Below are 21,316 nucleotides of genomic sequence, written 5' to 3'. Positions count from 1 at the left end.
AACAAACATGTTCACGTGAGGGTATGGTTGACCTCAATAGCTTAAATGACCTGGTGGAACCCATTACACGCACGCATTTGTTTCTCTCGTGCTTCTGTTCTTCTCTTTGTTTGCTTAACGCTTAACGAGATTTGACGGAAGCTAATGTGTCAAGAAATTTAACGAAAGCTGCTGAGTAACGGAATTTAACGAAAACTAATGTGCATCGAAATCTAACGCAAGTTAATGCTGAACGAAATTCTGTGAAACCTAATGTGTCATGGCATTCAACGAAGGCTAATGTGTCACGAAATTCAGTGAAGGCTAATGTGTAACGAAATACAACAAGAGGATTAACGAAAACGTAAGAGAGACTTTGCGGTCATCTACCACTACTAGGGTCGTCCAGAAACGAGGGAATAATGTTGTATTGCGACTGAAACCATTTCACGCCCGCCCTTAGAAATATCTTCCATGAGTGGTAAAAATGATATTTTGATAAGTCACTTCATTCTCTGATTCTCCTCTCCCTCCCTGTGTGCGTGTGTCTCTTTCGTATGAAAATTTCCCTTTTGGCATATCACTCCTGCAAGGTATTTTTTTTTTTCTCTTTTACCTGTTCCTCGGCTGACGTGTTGTTGTTGAAGGGAATGGAGGCTGAGGAGTGAGCCTCTGCATTGCTGTCCTTTTCTCCTACTGCTTCTAAAGCGACTGGCTCTTATTTGATAGTGTTAAGACCAGACCACCTCACTTGGACGGCCTATATAGTTTCTCTCTCTCTCTCTCTCTCTCTCTCTCTCTCTCTCTCTCTCTCTCTCTCTCTCTCTCTCTCAGATACGGCAATAACATCTCCGACTCCGTGCTTGTCTTTACCCCATTCCCTTCACGCTGTTTTTCTGCAGTTTGTCATGTTATGTACGGGACGTGGGGGAACCCTGGTGAGGACAGAGCGTGGGACGTCATCACCTGACACGGAAGGTGACAAAAAAGAAAGAGGAACCTTTTAAGGTTTACGTCTTGTTGTTGTGGTCAAAGAAAAATGTAAATTGTGTGTTTTCCTTGAGAGCCGATTTGGTAGCTCACGAACTTCATCTATGTTGGCATATATATAAGTCGTGTGTGTGTGTTTGTGTGTGTGCGCGCGCGTGTGTGTGTGTGTGTGTGTGTTAGATTACTAATGATGTGTTACGGGGAGATGGTTGGACATTCGTATTGCCCCGTCTCCTAACCTTGTAAGTATGTACTACATCCATACTCAATTGTGTGTACGCACACACACGCACGCTCCCTAGCGTAAGCCAGGTACCCTCTTATCGAACAGCTCCGAGGTGAAGATGAACATTTGGGCTGGCCCGTGCTGGGTAAAGGTGTGTGTGTGTGTTTCATTAGACCATTTCCCACATCAGATATGGTTCCTCTGTGAAAGGAGAGACTTAGTAAATATTCGGTATGTTCTCAGACGTTTTAACTTCTCACAATCTTTTCTTTCCCCGCCTTTCATTCGGGGACTGAGATGAAAACTGGTGAAGGGATAAGAAAAATACAGATGGTAAGGCAAAGAGTTGCTCAACGCAAGACTGGTGGCGGGAGAAGAAAGGAAAATGAAGTCACTGGATGTTCTCCTGAATTAATATGACAGGTGCTGGAAGAGTGTGTGTGGCGACAGAGAAAAATGTCTTTCAAAGAGGAGTCGTAAAAGTCATTTGGTTAAAGAGTGAATGACAAGAAAAGGTTGCGTTGCCATTAAAAGCACATAAGATATAGTAAGGAGGGAGAGGAGTAAGAAATTGAAGTACCTTGGGGAAATGACAGAGAGGCGAAAGATTATGAACAAAATTATAGGAAAGTTAACCTTAAGAAAAATACAAATGATATTTTCACCCTAACGTTAATAGGATGAGGAGCACGAGCTGGGAGAGTACAGGTGTTGTTGGACTTCATGTATGAACTACTGTGATGTGAACACTTAATGTGGAATCCACAATGGAAGGCATAACACTCTTCCACATTTCGCTTCGTTAAACTACTAAGGTTTTGATCATTACCATAGCCTGCTCCCTCTGTCAGACGTAGCAATCGTAACTCATCTATTTAGAATTTCAGTTTTGACAATACAAATACAGGAAGCTTCTGCCTGTAGTTGGAACCTAAAGCTTTGATGAAAAAGCTTCAGTAAGATGCTTTAAGCTTCCACTCGTTCCTTTAGTAGGGAAGCAAACTTGATTCATAATCATAAACTTTACAACAGTTATCCAAATACTCATCAATCTATGTATGTTTGTTTTTGAAGATCTCGTGATCTACACCTTTGCGAAGATGGTTATGTTTGTATTTAGGTTCTTTTGGTCATGTTATCATGGCTTCCTTCATATCGGACCCGCTGCTCAAGAGTCAAAAGCCACTTATCGAGTGGAAGCTTGAAATCCAAAATATAAAGCCCTTGAGACATAGGGAAATGAGGAGAAGAAAAGAGAAAAGATACGCAGTAGGTGTTTCAAAAGGAGGAGGAAACCTGAATGAAAGTAAAATGGAACCGATCGTATCTTATCAGGGAAGAGAAGGTGAGGGAGTTCCCGTGTTACCATCAAGAGTTTAACAAACAGACAGTATGGAGGACTAGAAGCTATTCATGTCACATCCCTTTAACTATCCTGTATTAACCAATTGATCAATGATTAACGATCCTTCTCGATTATCTTTTAGAGACGGCATTCTACACCCATTTTGATTTATATCAGCAATTCAGAATAACAATAAAAAGAGGTGGATTTTATCGGCTGCAGAAGCGTGAACCACTTCCTCACAAGTCAAAAAGTATGCTTATTCACCGTCTTCATCACCCAGCAAGTCTGAGATAGGCATGTATGTCAGACGTAAAAGGCTAATGCCTTTGAAGTTCAGACTTAGATAAACCAGGTCTTTCGTATTAAACGACTACATTTTCTTGTCTCTTCTTAAACAAAGATAACTACAGTAAGGACCGTCAGACATATAAACCAGGTTTTTTACAACAATATACAAATACATTTTCATGTTTTTTCCTTCGTCTTTTCAAGGATATCGTGTTCACCCAGACTCACAAGTGTCCTTCAAAACATCTGAACATTTGAAACATGTTCATTCACTTCTTGAAGACTTCAAACACTCAGAGTGGAAAATATAAGCACCAGTTTAAGGCAACCTCCTTCCCGAGCCGAAGGTGCAAGTCACCTCAATTTACCCTCATCCTGAAATACTGGAGCCGTTAGTTTGATTCATGAAGTGAGGAGTATTACTTGATCGAGAGGGTCGGAGTTTATAAATGATTCGGGACGCTATTTGATGCTTTTCCTCGCATTCTGAGTGAAGTGAGTAGGAATCTTTGGCGTGTGTGTGTGTGTGAGAGAGAGAGAGAGAGAGAGAGAGAGAGAGAGAGAGAGAGAGAGAGAGAGAGAGAGGAAAGTCTTTTGTCTCGGCAATATCATAACATTCGAGAATAAAGTCCATTATCATCCCTTAACTTTCTTGAACTGAACACAATTTTTTTTTTCTGTGTGAGCTGTGACCACGGGCAACTGCATGCCTTAATCAAAGGCCATCTCAATTTGGCTATATTATTATAGTTATTAATGTTATCATTACTATAATACTTAATCGCCGTCTCCCGCGTTAGCGAGGTAGCGCAAGGAAACAGACGAAAGAATGGCATAGTCATGTATATACATAAATGCCCACACACGCACATACACATACCTATACATTTCAACGTATACATACATATACATACGCAGACATATACATGTATACACATGTATATATTCATATATACACATGTACATATTCATACTTGCTGCCTTCATCCATATTCGTCGCCAACCCGCCACACTCTCTCTCTCTCTCTCTCTCTCTCTCTCTCTCTCTCTCTCTCTCTCTCTCTCTCTCTCTCTCTCTCTCTCTAAAGCTGCTTACCCAAGTTATCGACCAACTCAAGGGGAAAGATGAGCATCTGGGTTGACTATGGACCGACTACCTGTTCTAGGATTCGAACCTATGCGGTTCCTACCCCTGGCGGCCCGTGAATGCGTCACAGTCAGCAACGCTATCAAATCATAATTTTTTTTATCATTCTCTTTACACAGATAAGAAATATATGTTATTTCGATAGTTAATAAGTGGAAAGGAATGCAAGGGATTATCTCGTATTCCGTTTTCTAAACTGGTGCTTCGCACTAACTGTAGTAAATGGCTTATGCCGCTATTCTCACTGTAAATTCAACCACGCGTTTAAATGTGGACACTTATTTTGAGCCAGGATTTGCCTTACGTCTTATTTAAATTTCTTTACTTCCCACCTTTCCCTAGAGCAGTAAGATATCGCGTCGCATTATTGATAAAGTTAACTAACTTATCACGTATGACAAAGATAAAAGGGAACTGTAATGTAATATAAAAAAAAAGATAAAAAAAAAATCAGACCCCTGTTTGAGGTTATAGGTGGTCGGGTTGGCTCCTTCGTCACTGCCACCCTCACTGCAGCACAGCCTGGCACTGAGGAATGCCTCATCTTTCAATGGGGCTTAACAACTATCATTATCCAGTATGAAAAGTATGGTTCCGAGGGGGAAACATGATGTGCTCGTCCCTTGAGAACAATGGATAATAAATCCCGCTTGAATCACGGCACCGCAACCCCTTGTCTTAAGCTATTCATATATAGCCTTTTGGATAGAAATCTTTTCTTACCTCGATGGTAAGGATGCAGTATCGATAGGACGCGTGTGAAATGATGATGAAAACCAGCTGCCGCTTCTTTGGTAACCGTAGAGACGCGTAGATAACACAGTTCACATCATCTGGTTCGCGTTTAATCAAGATAGATTGGTGACATGGGCCAAGGAAGTGTGTTTATATTTGGAAATCAATACATTATTGCTGATTGCACAGCAGCAACTGCAGCAACGGGTATATGTGAGTGTACACAGAGAGAGAGAGAGAGAGAGAGAGAGAGAGAGAGAGAGAGAGAGAGAGAGAGAGACTTCAGGTGACTCAATCGAATTTGAATACCTTCTCGCTGAAATGATGGATGAGTGTGGCATTCTGCTACACAGGCAGGAGGGGAAAAAAAAAATCTACCGAGGGACATGAACAGGAGAGATTTCTGGCTGTTGTACCGAGGGAATGGAGAGGCATACGGTAGAGCGAGAGGTCAAGGGTCACGGTTATGTTGCCGGGAGGTGAAGGGGATCAGAGGTTTACCGTTGTGCTCTGGCAGGCGTGATGAAGGATCAAGGGTGGAACAGCAACCATAGGGTGGGTTCTGGGTGGGTGTGTGATGTTAGGCACAGGGAAGGGTCAGAGGGCTGGTCAAGGCAAGGGCGGGTGTCAGGCGTGTGGTGACAGGTACGAGGAAGGGTCAGACGGGTGGTCAAGGTGCCAGGCGTGTGATGGCAGACAAGAAAGAGGAGGGGTCAGAGGTGTTGTCAAGACAGGGAGAGGTGTCAGACATGCGGTGGCAGGTAAAGGAAGAGGTTAGAGATGTGGTCAAGACAGGGTAGGGGTAAAGGCTTGTGTTGGCAGGTGAGGGGACGAGGCGTGGGAAGGATTGGCGGATGTGTTGGCAGGTGTTGGTAATGTGGAAAGGGTAATGCACGGTCCTGGAACGTCGGTTTCCAACACTATCCTAAAGCAAGTCAACTGTTTAACGCAGAAGAACACAGCAATAAACCAAATTCCACTCGGTAATTTGATGTGATTGCGAACCTAAGATTACCAATAAAGAATTACAAACGGAAGTATCTTTCGAAGACGACCTTGACACTGAGAAAAATAGTATAATTTCAACAGCCAGGAGGACCATTTCCATGAACAGTTATTCAAAGTTTATGTACCACGTCTTGATATCGTTTGGTGCGCGTGGGATTATGAAAATATGAACGAAAGATGAATAAGAACAGAGAAAATACTATATACAAAACACGTGTCAAAAAATGAATTTTTTTTTCGGTGCTTCTCTATAGAACAGTGACTAACACTGGTGTAGAATAGCCAGGTGAATATTTAGTAGAGGAGGTAAATACTTGAATCCACTCCGACTGAATCCTTTATCAAGCTATGTAATTCGTAGTACAGACCTACTGGCATTTACAGACTAGCTCTAACAATAGTAGAAAAAAGAAAAAGAATATACTTCTAAATATACTATGAAATAATCAAGTTAATCAAAAATATAAAAAAATATGCTAGAAGTTATTATGATATGATAGGATGGCTCAAAAGTCCCTAGACAAATTTGAAGTCAAATATGAAATTGAATGGAAGACTATGATCCATTCGCCATTTCCCGCGCTAGCAAGGTAGCGTTAAGAACAGAGGACTGAGCCTTAGAGGGAAATCCTCACTTGGCCCCCTTCTCTGTTCCTTCTTCTGTAAAAGTAAAAAGTGGAAGGGAGGATTTCCAGCCACCCGGATCTTTCCCCTTTTATTCGCCTTCTACGACATGCAGGGAATACGTGGGAAGTATTTATTCTCCCCTATCCATACAGAGAACATCGTATGTATATATATATATATATATATATATATATATATATATATATATATATATATATGGATATATATATATATATGGATATATATAGATGAATTAGGTATGTATATGTGCGTGTGTGAGCGTTTATGTATATACATGTGTATGTGGGTGGGTTGGGCCATTTTTTCGTCTGTTTCCTTGCTTTACCTCGCTAGCGTCGGAAATAGCGACAAAGTATGATAAATATACTATATATATATATATATATATATATATATATATATATATATATATATATATGTAATTTTTCACTTTCATATACGTTATATTTTTTCTTTCTTAATAGAAAACTCACCTGGATATGTTGAAGCAATTTGTGCTCACTCAAGTGGAAAACCGTCAACTCCACATTATTTTCCAACAGGGTGATGTCCCTCCACACCTGGAGTCTGGCAGCACTTGAATATCTCAACAGAAATAATCTCCCTTGGAGGTGATCCAATCCTGTAGCCTCCATATACTCCAGACAATACCTGGTTATGATTTCTTCCTGTAGGTTTATGTGGAGGATCTGGTATATAAGATACTAAAGTGAGCAACGTTGATGAGTTGAGAGAAATGAGTTCTCGAAGCTTTGAATGTTGATGATGTGGCTATGTTACAACGACCGTCATCAAGATAATGATCATCCACTGGCGTTCTGCCTGTAGCACAAAGAGCTCTGTTCTTAATTCTCTGTTCAAATACTGTAAGATGGTGCTTTTTTGTGTGGGGGAGATGTTAGTTGTTATGTAATAGACAGCTTACCCCTAACAAACTCGTACAGTTAATGTTATACTTAATTTCATCGTTATCCAGGGTCATTTGTAGCAGAGTGATAATGAAACAAAACTACTTGATAGAGGAGGGAGACGATAACGTTAGTAAGTTATTACTGGAGACAGAAAACGGAAGACTTTTATTCCTGGTTGTAATGAATAGATTTGGCTTTAGTCATACAGAAGTCCCATGCCGGCCACTGGCCTCACGTTCCTGGAAGACTCGGTGGTTGGCGAGGTAGTACAGGGCCTGGTGGAAATGATGGGTGAGGGATGGTGACCTTTGAGATACATCCTTACCTTCAGTCCCTTCATAGAGATTTCGAGGTTAGAAATGAGCAAGGTATACTTCAAAACAACATTTTTACTCAATGTAGAAAGATATGATGTACAAAGCTGTAAGGCACAACGGAAGTATGTCACTAGTAGTGCTGCACTTCCGTACTTTTACAAAGCATCCAGACAGTTATGCCCCACACAAGGTTACCTCCCAGCTTGCCCTAGCAATACAGCCTAATTATGATACTCCTGCTGCTTCTTCCTATTAATATTGGTCTGCAGGGCTGGGCCACAAGCAGCTTACAGCCACTTCACACTTGCCCAGTGTACAGATAAGCTTTCGATGGTGCCATAGTAAACCGAGGGTACTCACAACTTCATGAGTTAGTTGGTATAATGGTATACATTAATCTAAATGTGTACACTCAAGACATGGGTAGGCAAGGGTCCTATGCACCTTTAAGTGACCCAGAAATATGTATTGATCTTGAGCCATCTCTTCCCTCAAGCTGAAATAATTCTTAATGAGATTACGTACGCAAACGATGACACGATAACCCAAAAAATCCGTTATCTTAGGAAGTCTAAGCAGGTCTACCTCCAGCTTAGAGCATCGCTAGGAGGGACAGTTTGAGAAGCGCAGGTGCCACACACCAGCCTTGGTAGACAGGTCTCTTCTCACCATCACTTGACTTTTAGCGGTTATACTCCCCAACCGACTCTAAACCCATTACAACATCGCTTCCCTCAGAGAAGGAAGAGAGAGAGAGAGAGAGAGAGAGAGAGAGAGAGAGAGAGAGAGAGAGAGAGAGAGAGAGAGAGTGTGGGAGGGACACACACGGCCAAATGTAACAGCCTCTTCAAGAGTGCTGGAGCAAGAGCTGGGGACACTGTTCTAATCATTACAAGTGGTGGCTATTGTGGTGGTGGTGTCGCTTAAGACATTAGTATAATGGAGGCAGTAGGCAAGCCACCTGAAGCTCTTGGGGCATAATCAGCCTTATCATGGTATGAAGCTTTTAGAAGTTTTATGTTGCATGGAATCATATTTTATGTCTTGTATCTTTTATTAATTATGTAATTGATGTCAGTACAAAACTTTCATGAGTTTGACATTTCTGTCCGTATCTGAAAATTAGCCTGGGGGTAGGGGAGAAAGAATACTGCCCACGTATCCCTTGTGTGTAGAGGCGAGTAGAACGGTCGGGGAGCGGGTGGCTGGAAATCCTCCCTTCCTGTGATATTTTCCAAAAGAAGGAACAGAGCAAAGAGCCAAGTGAGGAAATTTCATTTTATACTATAACCCCGGGATCCATGTACAAGGGCCTTCAACAGCTTCAGTGCTACACTACAATCAGTAGAAGGGAAATAAAGGACTCCTTTGGAGTAAGATGTTCTTTGACGAGAATGTACTGTACTCCACTTCGTCCACTGACTATGAGACCACTCAGAAAAAGGTTACTTTAATTCGTGTTGCAGCTCCATGAAAGCAGGTTCCTGCAACAGACACACACACACACACACACACACACACACACACACACACACATATATATATATATATATATATATATATATATATATATATATATATATATATATATATATATATATATGGTGCTTGGAAAGCTCCATAAAGATGGAAGTGCAGATGAGGTCGAGTGTAATCTAGTTTCTTACGGGGTACTGTGAGGATCACTTGTTTGGGGTTACGAATGCTGTTTATTCTACCTGCTGAAGACCAGTGGAGTGTAGCAAGGTTCTTCTCACACGTACCAAGGTGGGCTGTAGTGGTTCTGGCTTGTGGTGTCTGAAGGGCTTGTATCTGGAAAGTCTCTTGTGGAGAAGGATGTTATGAGTTGACTCCAGTCCCTAGGGGAGAAGTGCTTGTGAGAAGGATCCGGATGGAGTGAGGCGTTTATGTAGAGAGAGAGAGATAGATAGATAGAGAGAGAGAGAGAGAGAGAGAGAGAGAGAGAGAGAGATTCTCCTGTGAATAGGGAGGTGCCGTTTGATGCCTGAAGTAATTCTCTCCAGTGGAGACGTATTACCCTTAGTCTGCTGGCTGATGATAGTGTGTGAAGTGCAGGGGACGCTGAGGATTTACGAGAGCAAAGAGCTGTGATAAAATGAAATGTTGTAATACTCGGTTCTTATGCCTCTAAGACTCAATAAGGGAAACTCCAGTAGAGTGAGCTAGGTGCCTGGCGTAACCCTCTCTCCCCTACGGTTGATCACACCGAAAAGACCAGAACACCACCTCGTGCTGAATCTTATTCATGATGTTATAAGAAAAATGAAAAATATAATCTCGGTGGGAAATCGGTGTATTACGAAATCATGCGTAAATCATGAACACTCGTACAATTTTGATCCATCTGTTAAACAATTCGAAGCAAATGTTTTCAGCGATAGCGAAGGCTTAATCTACTCGACTGAATAGTTTGGTATTCATAGATCACATTTTCTTTCACATACCCATTGACTGTAGTGATAACATCCATAACTTTAAATACTATAAATCGACAAACATAAAGTCATTTGGTCTCGTAAGGAAGGGGAACTGAAACTCCATATAAAACCACCAACCATTTTCTAAAACGTTATGGTCATGCGTATAAGTAAAAAAATAAAGTTATGGTAAGCTGCATTGAAAAGGTCAATAGTGTGGAGTCGAGGCTGAGTGATAGCTTCCGTGCGTTGAATAAAGAATTGAGGAGGACAACAGTTGAGGAGGAGGAGGAGGGTGGTGACGGGCCAGGTAGCGAGATAGTAAAGGCGGAGGAGGAGGAGGAGGAGGAGGAGGGAGTTCTTGAAGGAAATACACTGCACTTCACTACGTGTTAGCTGTATACTGAGACACAGTAACCTGTGTAAGCAAAACTATATTGCTAGCGTTGTGTCCATGATGCTCACCCACGTGTGGCCATAGTGTTAATGACGTGATCAGCTCTTGTTATTTGTGGCCACAGTGGTAGTGATGCCTCCTTCACTTGTTGTTTAAGGCCATAAACAGTGGCAGTGACATGTCCCTCACTTTCTGTTTATGGCCACAGTGGCCTCACTTTCGAGTTTATGGCCACAGTGGCCTCACTTTCTGTTTATGGCCACAGTGGCCTCACTTTCTGTTTATGGCCACAGTGGCCTCACTTTCGAGTTTATGGCCACAGTGGCCTCACTTTCGAGTTTATGGCCACAGTGGCCTCACTTTCTGTTTATGGCCACAGTGGTAATAACGTGTTCTTAACATCTACCGCCACAGGGGTAGTCAAGTATCTTTCCACACAATCTCCGCGGCCACAGATGTCATAACGTGTTCTTCCCTCACTGTTTGTGGCCACAATGACAGTAACATAGTCTCCCCTTAACTCACTGTCCAATGTAACTGTAACTTCAATGTAATTCTTCCCCCAAACAATTCAGCTGGCGTACTACAGTGAACATTAATGTTAATGATAATCACTCGTTGAATAGCTATTTAATTGTTCCAAGCCGTAATGCGATTATACAGGCGCAGCGAGGTCGTGTCATAGTAGCATATTGTACAAGTGTTATGCCCGCTATTGCAGATGTCGTCATGGAATAAATTCTATACTTATTTAGTTTTATGCTGAGTGTGTGTTGTTCTGTTGCCAGCGGACGCATCAGCGTAGAGGTTTATCACAAATATAAATGCATATTATCCTTTGAAGAAGTATGGGATGGTAATTACTGTCAATGGCCAGTATTATCGCATTTTTAAAACTCTTCTCTTTTGTGCAATTACTTATAATTACCTATTCATAGAGTACAAGGAGAGAATTTTACACTCGTGGGACTCCATCTCCTACACCTAGTTAGTCATCATTTTGTCTTGAAAACATTTTTACACTCACGTCATCTACAGTCTCCTTGCTCAGTCTCTCCCAGCCATTAGTCCACTAACTTTAAAGTAAGACATTACCAATTTACTTCCTTTCTCGCTAGCTACTTGCCTAGTCATGGCTTCAGGTTACTCTGGTATCACATCTCGTGAAGAATTATTCATTGTCGACGTTGTCCATCTGACGTAGAAACTTGTAGGCCCCGTTCTCATTATTGCTTTGTTGTGGAAAAATTCGTTGCCGTCAATCTCTCGTCATATTTCATCTCTCATGATTCAGTAACCCTCTTTCTTGCTCTTCTCTGTTACAACTCGCATAGATCTTTGTGCTTCTGTAGGTGCAGTGACTAGACTTTAGAGGAATAGTCCAAGTTTTGGTCTTTGTATTGAGTATGTCATCAAACGCCCTAGTGTTTAAGTAAAGACTTTCTCTTGAACTTCCTATTCCAACCCCTATTTTATAGCGCAATTATCTGTATTGCGTGTATTTTCTCTACGTACTTTTAAACTCTTGCTGCAGCTAATTCAATAAAGTGTTAATTACCATCATCGTGTATGCAAGTACCATTTCACATTCACCTATTTGTAGGGCACAGGGTGGGAGTTCTACAGTCGTGGGGCCTCTTTTCTTGAACTCTTTTCCTTTATCAAAGAACTTATTAAACTTTTTTCTAATGTCAGCTCTCAGAATTCCATCCCTTAGTTTATTCCAACCTTCCACCACTCAGACTAATTGAGTATCTCTTGTTTGACTTCACATCATGATTTCTAAATGCTCTTATCATTTCTTCCTTCGAATTACTCGGTCAGTGTTGACATTGTCGAACTGATTTAAAACTGAAAGGTTGTGCTCAAGCCACCCCTTACGTTTCTCTCTTCCATGGCGGAGAGATTTACCAGCGGGGGCCTTTCAATGTAACTCAACTCCTCTAATTCTGGTACCATTTTTGATTTCATCCTCTGGGCCTTCTCCTTTGGCTCTCTGTGTTTCTTTAGGAACGGTGATCAAGCTGGAAAAGCACATTCTAGTTTTGGACTTGAATGTTATCCAAATAGTTGCCAGAGTTAGTTAGGCTCCCTTACAATTAGTTAGTCTCCCTTACAGTTAGTTAGTCTCCCTTACAGTTAGTTAGTCTCCCTTACAGTTAACCTCAGGTGAAGTTGTGGCTGCAGGGTTGGTACGGGGTCAACTTCCAATCCCCTTTTGAAACACACTGATTCCTGTATCATCTTTCCTTATAGATAATGTTATTGAAGAGGCCTTCATTCACTGCTTCCCAATGTTCATCACTTTGGCCATTTACTCTGGGTTGAATTCAATCAACCATGTAGCAGGCCAGTATTAGAGTCTGTTTAGGTCCCTCCCAGTAAGATGAGAAAATCCTCATCACACTTCCCTTCCTTAATGACCTTGGAATTATCCGCGAACCTAGTCAGGCGTGCAGATACAAAGGAATGCAATATTCAGGTATGTGAATACAAAGGAATACAAATAGCAGCAGTGCATTATTAGGTCCTTTTAGGACTGTTTTGGTTAGCAGAGAAGATCAGAAACTTTAGTGTGAGGTTAAAGCAAAACTTGTGAATTTACATGTAACTAAAGAGGCGCGAATGATATCAGACGTGGAATTGAAGCAATGTGCGCTTTATTCTTAAATGCATCTTTGGAACTGCTTTCAGCCACTCCCAGTGGTAAATCATTCCGTATTTTACTTATCCTGTTGAAGAAGCAGTACTTTGCTTCACTCGAAGTAAAACGTTTGCCTTAAAGCCATTACAAGGAGTGAAATCAGACATAAGAGATTTAGATAGCTTCCTAGATCGAGATGATCAAAGCTTTTGGTAGCTTAATCAAAGCCTTTGGTAACTGTATCAAGTCATCCCTTAACCCCTCTCTTTCTGAAGCTAAATCAACTTGATCCGTCGAGCTGATTCTCATTTGTTTTTAATCCAGTCCCTCTGGCAGATCATTTACAATAGGACAGTAGGAATAATGGTCCCGGTTCGAACCCTGTCGCACAACACTGCGACATCTGTTGACCCCAACCCGTTCCGAGAAGGCTTCTCTGACATACGCCGTTGGCTCCCTTGTACTAAAGTAATTTTCTCCTCGTTTAAGGAGTCTTCCATTTTCCTTCCTTAACCGGCCTCTTTTATGGTACAGTTTCAAATACATTCAAACAGTTCGGACGCACACAGTCCACCCACTCTGCTTCTTATCCTAAAACGGAACTAACACTTTCGTAAAGGCCTAAAAGGGCTGGTTTATGCACGACTTTCTTGTCTCTGAATCTATGTTGCTACTCGCTTAGGTAGATCTCATTTTGAAGTAGTCACTGCCTGCCTTTTGATTATCTTTACTATATTCTACAAACAAAGCAGGTAAGTGAGACTGATTTGTTGCCTAGCACAGTTTCCAACATCGTTTCTTATAAGTAGTGATGAGATCTTCACCCTCTCTCACATCTTTGCTGCTACTTTACCGTCCTCTAGCAACATCTTGACTAATATTATATCCAGCAGCCTGTTTAGCGACATGTGTACATTTGTTGGCGAAAGTTCATCAAAACCTTGAACCTTGCATGAATCAAATCTCTTAGTAGTCAGTTGTTCACGTAAACTCATGAATTCCGGGCTTTTCCAAGCCCTTCTTCATATATGGCACTGGTATGTGGGATATGATGTTTTCCACTGTGAAAGCATTATTAATAATTGTCATTCAGTAGCACACAAATCTTAATATCATCCTCTACAATTTTTTTTTTTTCTCTGAGCCTCCAGGCCTTATAGATTGCTCATAAACTTATAATTTACTCCCGATGTATACATATGAGAGAGAGAGAGAGAGAGAGAGAGAGAGAGAGAGAGAGAGAGAGAGAGAGAGAGAGAGAGAGAGACTGTGTGTGTGTGTGTGTGTGTGTGTGTGTGTGTGTGTGTGTGTGTTCGACGCATTACACTATGAACACACTTTATGGCAGCAGCAGACTTTAAGAACTTGTTCAAGCTGAAAGTCAGTTTCTGAAAGTTAGTTTCATGGAAGCACAACAAAAAGCAGAAATCACAGACAAAATGAAGTGATCTGAACAGATATAATACATACTAAAAACATTATGGGCAACGCTTTTGTGATTACGCTGGTTCCGTTGTTTCTTTGATGATCTATTGCACAGATCTTGGAACGAAGTAAGAACACAAGTCTGAAGTTGCGGAGGGTAAGAGAACCCTAGAAGTTCCTGGTAAGTCGAAGCTGGACGAGGAGGCAGGTGGAGAGAGAGAGAGAGAGAGAGAGAGAGAGAGAGAGAGAGAGAGAGAGAGAGAGAGAGAGAGGCAGCAACAGGATAGATATTGGACGGAAACTGATGTTGGCAACTTCCATCCAATCTGGCAGAATGGCTAGTTGGTGAGCCCAGAGATTGGATGGCGGCTGTTATTGGTCCTTGATAAAAAGATGATGAAGAAACGCGAAGGAGTGGACATTGAGGAAGGCCTGCTTTGTTATTAGGCGATGCACGAAGGATCTATCATCTTGTGGGGAAGTGTTACTTTGGGGAGGTAGGAAGTATATCCCAAGGTCCTAAGGCGGTGCTGAGTGATGTAAAGGATCATCTGTCCGAGCCTTAAGTGTTGTCGTCCAAGAAGATATTCTCCGAGGCAGCGTCAGGACAGATATATACTTCCTGTGATGTTATGAGGTCTTTCAGCGAGAATATATTGCGCTGAGAAGATGTAGTTCTGACAAGACTGAAAAGAGTTATCTTGGGGTAACTTTAAAAGCTCCTTTGCTACTGTTAATCTTTGCTGGGACTTTCCTCTGAGTGAATGGTGCTTCTTCCAAAGGAAGTGAATAGCCCTTTGCCGAAATAGGTAAAGTCAAACCAGGAAAAAAAAGTTAGTCAATCCTTTGAAAGACATCAAACCACTGCGCCTTATTTCACCATCTCGTAAAGATCTCCATTTCATTTCTCAGATTAGATAATAGAAAATAGCTAGTCTTTTTCTATTCTGTTTTCATGATTTATATTTGGTTCGGTAACGCTCAAGTAGTTTCTGTTCTGGTGTGACACACTCAACCTTTGCTTCAAATGTTGCTTAATGGAGGTGCTGTCCAGTTCCTGGTAGACTGTTGAAGACAGGTTAAGAAATGATGTGTAGACTTAATTTGATCTATGATCTTTAAACCATCAGATATCTGGTTCCTGATCATTAACTTTGCTATCAGTGTCTTCGAGTCTTCCACTTCTTAGTACAATGTTAACCATCTGGGTGAGGCGACTGGATACGTCGCTCTGGTTGTCGTACACCAGCAAGGCGAACGTGGTGACGAAGAGAGAGAAAAAAAAGCGATATATCGAGGATTCTTTTTCTCTCCTCCTCATCCTCTCTCAAAATTGTACAGATCTTCGTACACTGGTTCAGATTCAACTTTGTTTTCCATGTCCTATAACTTGTGTCCAGGGAGTGGGTGTGCTTTCGTCATGCGAAGTGAGTTCTTTATTGATTTTCTGTATGTTAACTGAGACGGCACGGGCAATTGAATGCCCCAATCAAGGCCATCTCATCAATGCTCTATACCCGGTTCAGCTCTCATTTGAGGATGTACACCTGGGTGGACCACTGTGGACTGAGTGCCGCCACCTGTATTTGAAAGGATGTGGAATCGAACCTCGGGCGGCTCGTAAATGCGTCACTGTGAGGAACACTAACCACAACATCTGTGAGGGATCTGAACATGGTATCCTTATCTTTGGTCGTGATTTTTGCCTGTGAGGAGGAGGAGGAGGAGGAGAGGTCAGTTTACATCCTCAGAAGTGACTGGTTGGATGATCAGATTCTCTTTATGGCTACCCAGTTTTTCTTTCCTTCTTTTCTCCTTCCGAAAAATTTCACGGGATTCCCAACGTTTTTTTTTTCTTCTTCTTTCTATCCGGAGGTTATCACCTTTGAAGTGACCCAGTTCCAGGTTTACGTCGAATTAGATTCTCATATTTTTGAAAAGAGGCCGAATTCCACAGGATCAGTTTACTTGGCTCTAGATAATATATATATATATATATATATATATATATATATATATATATATATATATATATATATATATATATATATATATATATATATATATATATATATATATATATATATATATATATATATATATATATATATATATATATATATATATATATATATATATATATATATATATATATATATATATATATATATATATATATATATATATATATATATATATATATATATATATATATATATATATATATATATATATATATATATATATATATATATATATATATATATATATATATATATATATATATATATATATATATATATATATATATATATATATATATATATATATATATATATATATATATATATATATATATATATATATATATATATATATATATATATATATATATATATATATATATATATATATATATATATATATATATATATATATATATATATATATATATATATATATATATATATATATATATATATATATATATATATATATATATATATATATATATATATATATATATATATATATATATATATATATATATATATATATATATATATATATATATATATATATATATATATATATATATATATATATATATATATATATATATATATATATATATATATATATATATATATATATATATATATATATATATATATATATATATATATATATATATATATATATATATATATATATATATATATATATATATATATATATATATATATATATATATATATATATATATATATATATATATATATATATATATATATATATATATATATATATATATATATATATATATATATATATATATATATATATATATATATATATATATATATATATATATATATATATATATATATATATATATATATATATATATATATATATATATATATATATATATATATATATATATATATATATATATATATATATATATATATATATATATATATATATATATATATATATATATATATATATATATATATATATATATATATATATATATATATATATATATATATATATATATATATATATATATATATATATATATATATATATATATATATATATATATATATATATATATATATATATATATATATATATATATATATATATATATATATATATATATATATATATATATATATATATATATATATATATATATATATATATATATATATATATATATATATATATATATATATATATATATATATATATATATATATATATATATATATATATATATATATATATATATATATATATATATATATATATATATATATATATATATATATATATATATATATATATATATATATATATATATATATATATATATATATATATATATATATATATATATATATATATATATATATATATATATATATATATATATATATATATATATATATATATATATATATATATATATATATATATATATATATATATATATATATATATATATATATATATATATATATATATATATATATATATATATATATATATATATATATATATATATATATATATATATATATATATATATATATATATATATATATATATATATATATATATATATATATATATATATATATATATATATATATATATATATATATATATATATATATATATATATATATATATATATATATATATATATATATATATATATATATATATATATATATATATATATATATATATATATATATATATATATATATATATATATATATATATATATATATATATATATATATATATATATATATATATATATATATATATATATATATATATATATATATATATATATATATATATATATATATATATATATATATATATATATATATATATATATATATATATATATATATATATATATATATATATATATATATATATATATATATATATATATATATATATATATATATATATATATATATATATATATATATATATATATATATATATATATATATATATATATATATATATATATATATATATATATATATATATATATATATATATATATATATATATATATATATATATATATATATATATATATATATATATATATATATATATATATATATATATATATATATATATATATATATATATATATATATATATATATATATATATATATATATATATATATATATATATATATATATATATATATATATATATATATATATATATATATATATATATATATATATATATATATATATATATATATATATATATATATATATATATATATATATATATATATATATATATATATATATATATATATATATATATATATATATATATATATATATATATATATATATATATATATATATATATATATATATATATATATATATATATATATATATATATATATATATATATATATATATATATATATATATATATATATATATATATATATATATATATATATATATATATATATATATATATATATATATATATATATATATATATATATATATATATATATATATATATATATATATATATATATATATATATATATATATATATATATATATATATATATATATATATATATATATATATATATATATATATATATATATATATATATATATATATATATATATATATATATATATATATATATATATATATATATATATATATATATATATATATATATATATATATATATATATATATATATATATATATATATATATATATATATATATATATATATATATATATATATATATATATATATATATATATATATATATATATATATATATATATATATATATATATATATATATATATATATATATATATATATATATATATATATATATATATATATATATATATATATATATATATATATATATATATATATATATATATATATATATATATATATATATATATATATATATATATATATATATATATATATATATATATATATATATATATATATATATATATATATATATATATATATATATATATATATATATATATATATATATATATATATATATATATATATATATATATATATATATATATATATATATATATATATATATATATATATATATATATATATATATATATATATATATATATATATATATATATATATATATATATATATATATATATATATATATATATATATATATATATATATATATATATATATATATATATATATATATATATATATATATATATATATATATATATATATATATATATATATATATATATATATATATATATATATATATATATATATATATATATATATATATATATATATATATATATATATATATATATATATATATATATATATATATATATATATATATATATATATATATATATATATATATATATATATATATATATATATATATATATATATATATATATATATATATATATATATATATATATATATTTATAATATTATAAAGGTCTACGGGGAAATTGAAAACAGTAAGTTCCCAAGTGCACTTTCATGGTATGATCAGATTCTCTTTATGGCTACCCAGTTTTTTTCCTTCTTTTCTCCTTCCGAAAAATTTCACGGGGATTCCAACGTTTTTTTTTTCTTCTTCTTTCTATCCGGAGGTTATCACCTTTGAAGTGACCCAGTTCCAGGTTTACGTCGAATTAGATTCTCATATTTTTGAAAAGAGGCCGAATTCCACAGGATCAGTTTACTTGGCTCTAGAATGAGACCACGTAAGCACTCCGGCGGGGTGTGGGACACTTCCTTTCCAGCATAAGAGTCAGTGGTTCCTCCCAGATACGTTAACAGTGGCGTTCTCGTGTGACACGACCACGCCAATAGAGGAGTTCCATGCCTGAGTGTAAGAGCAGTGATATCTAACCCTCCATAGTGTTGATATGTTCAGTACTTACATCTGGATAGCATGTTTACACAAAACGCACTGTGATTACTTTTTAAGCAAAAGCTATAATCTTGATTCCATTTTGGTTAAAAGATCAAAGTTATCTTTATATTCTGCCCACTAGACTTGATGAAGCACATTTCAGCCGTGGTCAAAACAGGCTTTCATTCTTGTGAACTTTTGGGTTATTTCCTTAGGACGAATGTTTGCCTGAGATCCCTATCAGGACACAGTAGCCTGTTATAGTCATGAATTCCTTGGTTAGTCATGAAGGCCTTGGGTAGTCATAAAGGCCTCTGATAGTCCTGAAGGCTTTGGATAGTCATGAAGGCCTTGGTTAGTCATGAAGGCCTTAGTTAGTCATGAAGGCCTTGGGTAGTGATAAAGGCCTCTGATATTCCTGAAGGCCTTGGATGGTCATGAAGGCCTTGGTTAGTCATGAAGGCCTTGGTTAATCATGAAGGCCTTGGTATGTCATCAAGACCTTGGCTACTTTAACCACCAGCATCTATATAACAGAATGATCGGTTATCTTGCTTTCTACGTTAGTAGTCAGAAGATTATAAAGTTTGGGCACGTTAAACATTCCTCTCCTTGATGTTCCTGTGGTCTGGTTATATGGCGTCTTGTGTGTCTTGCTCTAATTCGTTCTCTCTCTTTTTTTTTCGTATAGATTGTACTCAAAAAGTAGAGAAGTGAGATGCCATACCCACAATCTTTGTTCTGTAGTTATTAAGAAATTGGACAGATACAATCGAGATTTACTATGTAACAATGAAAGTA

Source organism: Panulirus ornatus, chromosome 20 (genome assembly GCF_036320965.1).
Source record: "Panulirus ornatus isolate Po-2019 chromosome 20, ASM3632096v1, whole genome shotgun sequence".
In the NCBI taxonomy this organism is placed as follows: Eukaryota; Metazoa; Arthropoda; class Malacostraca; order Decapoda; family Palinuridae; genus Panulirus; species Panulirus ornatus.
Note: the sequence above shows the minus strand (reverse complement) of the source record.